Raw genomic sequence first — 9,790 nt, 5'->3', positions numbered from 1 at the left:
CGAGACTCCTAATCACAGGGGACTGTTGATTATTCATTTGGGGGACCAAATGAAACATTTGACAAAGCGACCTGAAGAGGTCTTATATCAGAATCACCCAAAAGGCTGGGTAAATATAGACTCTGAGGCTCTACCCTTCATTGCTGAATCAGTTTCTCTGAGGAGTGAAACCCTCCCAGGCAATTCTTATGCACATGAACGTTTCAGAACACAGTACAGTACCCAACAAATTTGATGAATAAAAACATGTTGAAAAGTACTGAGATCCCTACTCCTAAAAATCTGTACTATTTCTTTCATTCCTCTGGGGTGTATTTTTGCTGGAGACAGGTCCACGGAATTTGGCTCAGCCATGGATCAAAGTGACCTACTGGGAAAGAGCCGTGCATTATTCTCTAATCAAGTCATGCCAAGTACCTATTGTCCTTTCCAAATGCCAAATTATTAGGCTTGGGTCATTCAGAGCCCTGAAGATGGTTGACGGGGATAAGAACTAACACATCCTTGCTCAAGTAAGAACTGGCATTGCTGGCATGCTTTGCTTTTTTAACTCACCAAAACCAAGTTCTTAAGCTGAAATGGTTCATAAGGACCTTCTATGGAGGCACACTGTCTCATTTGCTGTGTTTATCATCAGTATTGATAACTCTAGTATCACTTAATACCTCTCCCCTGTTGACTTGGGTGGATTGTGAATGGGCCTGAAGGGTTTCAGATTTCAGGAGAGGCTGATGCACTTGTGAAGATAGACAAGTGTTGTTTGGGCCACAAAGTCCCTAAAACCTCCTTTTTAAAATTACTACAGTAGATTTTGAGCTCTATTAACATGATCTTGAGATCTGTCACACTGCACCATGAAAGGCCTAAGGAAGACTAAAAAAGTATGTATCATCCAGATGACCTCATAACTACACAAAGTATCCTTGACAGATATTTGTTGGATTAATTATTTACCAAATAACGAAATCTTTCCATACATGGAACAAAAGTGTAGAAGCACACTGATCCCAATAGGTAGTTGAATACAAACACATGTATCTGAGAGGGAGAAAAGAAAAGAAAGGCATCAAGAATGATTTGAAATTGACGGTCCTTTGTGGAAGAATTGAGACTGGGTATAGCATCCAAGAAGAGGCAAGATATAGGGTGACAATTAAGCCATCTCCCAGATTGTTCCTATGTCACAGTTGGACCGAGCCTTAGAGGTTATCTAATTTATTTTAACATATGTTACTTATTCTTTAATATTGCCCGTATTTCTTTATTACACAAGTAGCATATACTCATTGTTGAAACCAGAAAAAAATAAGTAATTCAAAAAGATGACAAAACCAATGTTACATTGGGATGTATATTCTTTTAAATGTTTTTTCTGTGTATACATAGTGTGATATTATTATGAATTAGTAACTATGGCTGCTGTAACAAATTATCACAAACTTAATGGCTTAAAACAAAACACATTTACTATTTTATAGTTCTGTAAGTTAGAAATCCAACACATGTCTCACTGGACTAGAGTTAGCATGTTGGTAGGGCTGCATTCTTCTGGAAGGCCTTGGGTGAATCTGTTCCCTGGCCTTTTCCAGCTTCTAGAGGCTGCCCACATTCCTTGGCTCATGGCCCCTCCCTCCACCTTCAAAGCCAGTAATGTTGAATCTCTATGACTATTCATCTGTAATCACATCTTCCCCCAACCACAGATGGGGAAAGTTCTTCTCTCTGCTTTTAAGGACCCATGTGATTAAATTGGACTCTCATAGATAATACAGGAGCTCATCTCAAGGTCCCTAACTTAATTAACACCCGCAAAATCCCTTTTGCAGAGCGAAAGATTTCTGGCATTAGGAGGTGGACATGTTTGGGGGTGCATTATTCTGCCTATCACATAAAGAGATTAAATAACAAAAGTTCATGGAGATTAAGTGAATAACCTAAGATCACACAGCTGGTAAATATTGAATCTATTAGTTAAACTGTTTTGGATTGCAAGACTCTGATACAATCATATTCTCAACCACTTATAATAATAAAGGGATTTATAATAAAGGGATGTATGGAAGAATTGCAAAGAGTTTAAATAAACAAAAGGTTGAGCCTCCCAGGAACTGGCCCTTCATTCTCGGTCTATAGATGCCATAACTTGTTGATGTCTCAATAGCAGGCATCCATGGCACCAGATGAGGCCACTGTCTGTTTCTGCTGGCACTCTTGACCCTTCTCAAATCCCTTCCAGCTCCCTCCCATGTTCTTCTTTTACTACTTAGTTTCTTAGTTTCTACTGACTCATGCCTTTTGCCTACCTACTCCTCTCCATGAGTCTTTTGGTTTCTAGACATTTCTGTCACTTTTATTTCTTTCTCTATGTCAACTTCAAGCTCCCTAAGAAAAAGGATCTGATAGAGTCTGTCGGTCACTAGAGGGAACTGGCCGCCCCTTTCGTACAGAGGGTTCCCCCGGGGTTATCTCACTGGCTGAGAACCAAAAACAACGGCCACTTCCTGATTCAGTCAGCAGGATCACAGGGTCAAACGTGACAGTTTGTGTGTAAGGAATCACATAGGGCCACTCCCTCACAACAAAGCCACAAGCAAGCAGGCACAAAGAGACTCGTCTCTAAATCCTAGGCCAGAATGTCTTTCCAAAGCACCCCTGCACCCACTGCGGTTGCACCATATCTGTGGACCACAACTAGAATGGAGGACAAAGTGTGTGCAGGGGCTGAATAAGAGGAAGAGAACAGTGTCCAGAATTAATACTGAATATGGACATTTTGAAAGTGATTTTAGGTAATTGCGTTCAGTACTTTAGGGCTAATTACTGGTCTTTAACAAAAGAGGCCACACAGGCTCCTGAAAGTTCTAAACTTATATTATTTTTATCAGTAACCGGGACCTCAAGTTGCTTCCACAAACCACACAGGACCTTGTGAAACAGGCTTTGGAAAGAGGACTCTGATGTCTCTAATTTGTGTGTCTATTTGTTTCTCTGTCTTTATTTGCTCTGCAAAAGGAAAAGTGGTCTCATTAACTTGGAAAGAATGAGTCCAAACAAGTTTCAGAAAGAGAAAAACTCTCTTGGCCATGATGAGCCCTGCCACCCACTCCCCCTTCCTGATGGAAAAACGTTGCTATAAAACTTTCATCTGACATTTCCCACAAAAATGTGTGCTGTGGTCACAGTTCAGAGATGCCAGCACAAATCTCAAACACAGCCACCTCCTGACAGAGAATACAATCTGAGCTGTTTTTAGTCTGGACGTCAGTAACCAGGGACAAAAGTTGGTTTCAAATTCCGATTAATTACATGGGAGGAAATGGCCATCCAATAGACAGGGTTCTTAGTACGAATGCTTTTGCCCTGGTGGCAGAGTACTGGGGTACTGCCATATCACATACAACCAGAACTTTTTCTATGGAGGATGCCATTTTTTCTCCTCCTGTGGTGCTTTTAGAGAAAATACCAGCGGCACATTGTCCCTTCAACTTTCTACATCCTATAATAATTTATTGGATTCATTCATTTTTACTTGGAAATACATGACATTCTTCATGCTGGCAATGAAAATATATTTTTTGAAGCTATTACCACGTGTTAGAAGCTGAGAATAAACTAGTGAGTAAAAATACACATAGTATACTGTGTATATTGGACATTTCAGCTATAAAAAATGTAAAAATATATAACTTATAATGGCTTGAACAATAGATTTTTGTTGCCTCACCAAGCAAGAAGTCTGAGGGTAGGGTAGTCCCAGGGTTGGTTAATTCAGTAGATCAACAAATGTCTTCATGCCAGTTTTGTTCTCAGGTTGTTAGTTCCCTCACAATTGCAAAGAAGCTGCAATATGTCGACATAGTGCATTGTCAACTATGTCCAAATGCAAATTAATACACAACTAAGTAAAGTAAAAAAGGAGACACTCCCCTTTTGGGGTCCCTGTGCCTTTTTTTGAGAGATGATCCAATTCCTTGAAGGACTATTTCCCTCACCCTACCCCCCAGAAGAAATGCCCTCAAGCCTTGTTTTAGGAGTTTTAGGAGTCAGAACTGCATCACAGGCTTGTTCCCAAGCCACTCAGCAGCACGGCAAATGAAACAATCATAATTGGCTTAGACCAGTCACATTTTGCCTCTTGGGGTTGCCGCTCAGCCTTTCCTAAAGCACAAGATTGCCCCAAACACAAAACATATCTAACTGTTAGCAGGAAGAAGTGGTTTGGTATTGGATGAGAAGCAAACAGGTCTGTCTCAGTGTGGGACTTTCAGATGACATAGGAGGGAAGGGGAAAACACTTCCCCCACACGTGTTTTCTGTGTGGAGTCTGAAAGACCAATGTTCTAGATCCTCTTTGCTACTTGGTAGTTGTAAAATCTTGGGTTACTTAACCTCTTAGAAATTCTGCATATGTAAAATGGGAAGTCATCCCTGTCTCACTAGGTTGCTATGAGTATTAAATATGTTAGTGTACCTACCACTGTGCCTGCCCCATAGGGATTGCACAATAAATCCCATTCCCTTCCTCAAAGCCCTCAGGCTGCCGAAGTCTAAATATGTGGGTCACTGACAAGCCAATCAGCTTGTATTCTGATGGACAGGCACTATGACAAGTATGTATAGCGGCTACTTGGGGAGGTGATACTGTCGCAGTTGGTAGGAAGCACTAAGTTGCCTGAAATGCTTCTGCTCCACCCAGTGGGTGCTTTCCATTTTATTTTTTCTTTTGCTTTAGCTTTCTGCCACTTTTGTCAATTCCCTCCCTTTTGGTGCTCTATCTTCTCCCGTATTCTGGGACAACATAGTCTCGGTTTCCCTCCTGCCTCTCTAGCTACTCCTTTCCGTGCTCCCTTAGAGGGTCCTCTTTTGGGCCTGCCCAACACCTGTGTTCTCCACCTCTGTTGAAATCTCACCTGGTGATTGCTGAGGTGAGATTTCATCCTTTCCTATACCTTCAATGTGTTCATGACACATATTAGACATTCAATACAGATTTCTTTATTCCATATTGATTCAATCATTTCATCAACAAGTATTTATTATATGCCTGGTACCATTCTTCATGCTACAGATATAACAATAAATAAAACAGACCAAGCCTTGTCCTTACGAAACTTGCATACTAGTGAAGAGACAATGAATAAACAAATAATCATTTCCTGTGTTATGTGGAATAAGTACTGTGGAAAATAAAATGCTGAGTAAGTAGGAAATGGTGGACATGAAATAGAGACAAGTCCTTTTAGAGTACCTAGGAATGCCTTTTGATAACACAACATTTACACAGAGACCTGAAAGCGCAGAGCGACCAAAACATGAGGCTTGGCAGAAGGAACGAAGAGCACAAATGTCCTGGGATGGGATTGTGGTGTGCTTGGCATCTTCCAGGAACCCTCAAGTGGCTGGAATGAAATGAGCTGGAGAAAAGAGGAAGGAAACAGATCAGGGGGGCAGAGGGAGCAGGTGAGGGAGAGCCTCATGGGCAGTGTTAGGGTTTTGCCCTCTACTTTGAGGGAAACGGAGAGCCATTGAAAGTTCTAGTAGAGGAATGATGTGATCTGATTTACACTCTTAGAGGATCACTCTGGCTGCTGTGTTGAGAAGAGAGCTAGGAGACTCGAGCAGAGGCAGAATTTCTATCAGGAGACAATTACAATAACCAAGGCCAGAGATGATGGAGGCTTGATCAGGGTGGTATCGATGCAGTGGTTCGGTATGGAGATTTGGGTTCTCATCTGAGGTGAGATCAACAGGATTACCTGTTGGATATGGGAGTGAAGGAAAGAAATCAAGGTTAAGCCCAAAGGTTTGGGCTCCAGCAAGCGGAAGAAGGAGTTGTCACTTTCAGAGTTGAGGAAGGCTGCGGTGGGAGCTGGTGGGGATGGGAATGAAGAGCTAGATTTGAGGCAGGTTAAGTTCTACACGGTCATTAGACTTTGATGTGTAGCTGCTGACAAGGAAATTGGATTTAGGAATGTGGAGGTCAGGGGAGAGGTCTGAGCTGGAGCTAGAACTTTTGGAGTCATCGGCATGTAGATGGCATTTAAAGCAGTGACAATGGATGAGATCACCAAGGGAAGGCACATGGAAAGGGAAGCAAATTAGGGACTGAGCATGGGGCAGGCCCACACAGACAGGTTGGGGAGAGGAGGGAAACGAACAGAGGAGACCAAGAAGAAGTGGCCCAAGAGAAAGGAGCACTGCCAGTGTGTGGTGTCCTGAAAGGCCAGTGAAGAAAGACTGTGCAGGAGGAGGTGACACGCGTGTCAGCTGCTGGTAGGGGAGGTACGATGGGGCTGAGAACTGCCTGATGGATTTGGTGACACGGCGGTCATTGGTGACTTTGACAAAGCAGTTTCCGTTGTAGGTGCAAGAGAGAACGGGAGGAGAAGTTGGAGGTAGCAGTACAGACATGTCCTTCAAGGAGCTTTGCTGAAAAGCAGAAGAATGGGCGATAGTCAAGTGAGGCTTTTTTGGTTTGTTTACACATAGAAGATTTAATACTATTCAATGAGAATTGAAAATCTAACAGAAGGAGAAATGTGTGTGACAAAGGAAAGAGAGGAGTGAATTGTTGGAATGAGGTCTTTGAGAAGGGTAAGGGGTTGGGATCTAGGAAATAGTGGACAAGTTGGCTTCTGTCATGAGTTTACCTAACCTACTCCATGACATTGCTGCCTCGGCAGCTATTTTGTTTGGCAAAGAAGCCTGCAGGGTGGGCGGTGGGGGGGCCCTTAAACTGACACTAACCCCTCATGTAAACGAATACCCCATAGCAGCCACAGAGTCACAACAAAATGCAAGTTCCTGGTATGACTTCCCCAATAGCCCGTGTGATCAATAGCCTCCCCCACCTCCCAGGGCCTTCCCCTGTGAAACTTACTAAAACCCTGCTCATTCAGGTTTGAATTGACCAATTGGCCTTGGTGCGAGAACTGCAAAGCACTTTGCCCGTTACCTTAATATAAAAGTATGTGCTCCAGATCCTGTTCCTCTCTCTGCCCGCACCCTGCCTTGACCTCCCCTTAATGGCCCTTGGATCTATGCTGTGTACTTCCTGCAGGACCAAAGAGTAATAAATTTCTCTATCTCAATGTCTTTTGTGGTCATGAACGGAGGAGGCTCACCATCCTGCACCCTGTGTTTCACTTACTAATTGTTAATTTACCAGTCATAACGGCTTCTCACGAAGAGGAAGGGCAGACTACAGGTTTGTGGGTGTGAGTGGTCTCCACTGGCCACTTCTATTTTCTCTGTGCAATAGGAAATAAGGTCATCAGCTAAGACTGAAGTCTGGGCAGCAAGTGATGGAGGTTTAAGGAGAGAGGCTCGGCTGTGAATTAATCACCTTGAAGGGTCACTGCACGAATGAAATATGGTAGGATCAGTGGTGGGTAAATACTGAATTAACACTGTCTGTTGCATGCTGGCTCCAAAGTCTGTTTTTGAACCCTGATATCTCTAATGAGTTTCAAAATCATATCCATTTACCTACTGGTCTCTATTCCCCCGGCTTCCCAGGGGAAAATTCAAGTCATTTTCTCTCTACACACTTCCACCCAATCCTCCTATGCTGCCTATTTCAGAGAATGTCACCCCCAAGGCTCCTAGTTTCCAAACCAGGGTAATAAAGCCATTGAATAGCTCATAAACTAGGGTGGGCAATAGTTCTTATCTTCTGAGACTGAAAACACTAGAGGGGAATCAGGTTTTTTAGAAGAGTATTATTAGCTCAGTTTGGACACTATCAACTCGAGATATCTGTGAGAGACCCACGAGGGAATGGTGAATAGTTTTGCTGATATGCATTGGGTGACTGCATGGCCTGATATCATTCCTTTAGTAATTATGAGGTAAGCATATCGCCCAGTGTGCATCCAGTTCACCTGGGGCTTTTATGAAAATGCAGATGGTGATTCAGTAGGTCTGATGCCGGACTTCAGATTCTATACTTCTAACAAAGTCCCAGACGATGCCGATAATACTGGTCCACAAACCTCACTCCAAGGAACAAAGGTTAGGAGACAGAAACTCCTGCAGATCATTTCAATGTAATGTGTGAACTGTTAAAATAATAAGGGAGCTACATAAACATAGTTTAGCAAGTGGATTAAGGCAAAACTGTGGAGACTGTTCACCAGCAGGCCAAGGAATGTGTTCTTGATTCTGAAGATAATGTAGAACCATGGAAGGATTTGAATGGTGGGATGACATGGTTCTATTGCAAAATGATAACTGGCAGTTACAAAATAGTCATGGGGAGGTAAAGTGCAGGTTAGGGGACCTTGTCAATAATATTGCAATAACTATGGATGGTGTCAGGTGGGTAAAAGACTTATCGGGGGGATCACTTTGTAAGCTGTATAAATGTCTAACCACTACGCTGTGCACCTGAAACTAATATAATATTGAATGTCAACTGTAATTGAAAAAAAATATATATTTTTTTAAATAAAGGCAACCATGTGTCAACTTCTGTCTAGGTAATGGAGATAAAACAGTGAACAGTGAACAGGAGAACCAAGGGACCCATACTCAAAGAGCTCACATACTGGAGGGAGTTAGGTAATAATAAGAAAACAGATAAATAATTTTAGAAGTGCTGTAAAAAAGAATATTAAAAGGGCTAATATGATTGAGCCTAAGGGGACTGTCCTAGTGGGAGATTGTCACTAGCCAAGAAATAACCGTGGGATGGAGGAAGTCCTGCAAGGTTCTGGAGGAAAAGCATTCTTTGCAGAGGGAAGAGCAGGCTGGTGGCCTTGAGGCAGGAGTGAGCAATGAGGCAGGTGGCCGTTCAAGTAGGTGTGACTGGAGCCTGGTGAGCAGGGGTAAATATTTGAGATAGTGTCAGAAAGATGAACAGGGGCCAAGTCACGTAGGCATTTCTTTGCAAGCTGCGATAGTTTGCATTTCATTTTCAATATGGTAATAAAATAACCCGATTTTAAAAAGATAACTCTTGCTATTGTGTGAAGGTTGGATGGTGAGTATGCTTGTGGGGTTGGGTACAGTGGGGAACATGCTCAGAACTGTAATTTAGAAAGTTGAATGTGTCAGCAACATGTAAAATAGCTCATAGGGGAAAGAGCAGCTCAGAAGCATCTACAATTGACGGTTAAAGAGCATGAACTGGGGAAATCACACTCACGCTTCCAAATGAGGCTACAGGAAACGAGATAAGAGATTCAAATATCCAAAACTCTTCAGTCAGGCTCAGAGGCCAGGATTTCCTCACTAACTCCCTCACTTAATCCTCTCCACAACCCCACAATTCTGCTTACAAAAAAAAATCAGTTTCCGGGTTTTAACCCAGACTTACCACAAGTGAGATCCAAGGGCCTCTGGCTATCAATACATAAATCAGGTGATTTTAAATTCAGGTGAGGTTGGAAGTACCAAGTGTGTCTCCACTTCCTATACCAAAAGGAATGAAGATGCTTACCATTTTTTGAATATTAATAGCTTTCTTTCCCTCACTCTTTGTGCCTTACTTTAAACCCTGTTGATTAACTTGCAACCCAAGTAGTGAGAGTTCAGCAATTCCCAGATGAAGCCACCTTAAAAATACCAACTTGCAAGGTTACAAAGCACAAAGCGAAGAGTCTGTGCTCCCCATTGGGGTTTGTGTGCAGTTTTGCTGGGAGTGGTAAGGTACAGGCACACCTTGGGGGTGATGCTTTCAGCTGCAATCCTCATTTGTATTTTAATGTAAATGAGTTTCAGATCCTTCTTGAGAGAAAATTTTGCCTGGGAGACTATGGAGAGCTCTGGGCCCAGAGTTGGGGCAAAA

Source organism: Rhinolophus sinicus, linkage group LG06 (assembly GCF_036562045.2).
Source record: "Rhinolophus sinicus isolate RSC01 linkage group LG06, ASM3656204v1, whole genome shotgun sequence".
Taxonomy (NCBI): Eukaryota; Metazoa; Chordata; class Mammalia; order Chiroptera; family Rhinolophidae; genus Rhinolophus; species Rhinolophus sinicus.
The sequence above is the reverse complement of the archived record's forward strand: the minus strand, read 5'-3'. Positions refer to the sequence as shown.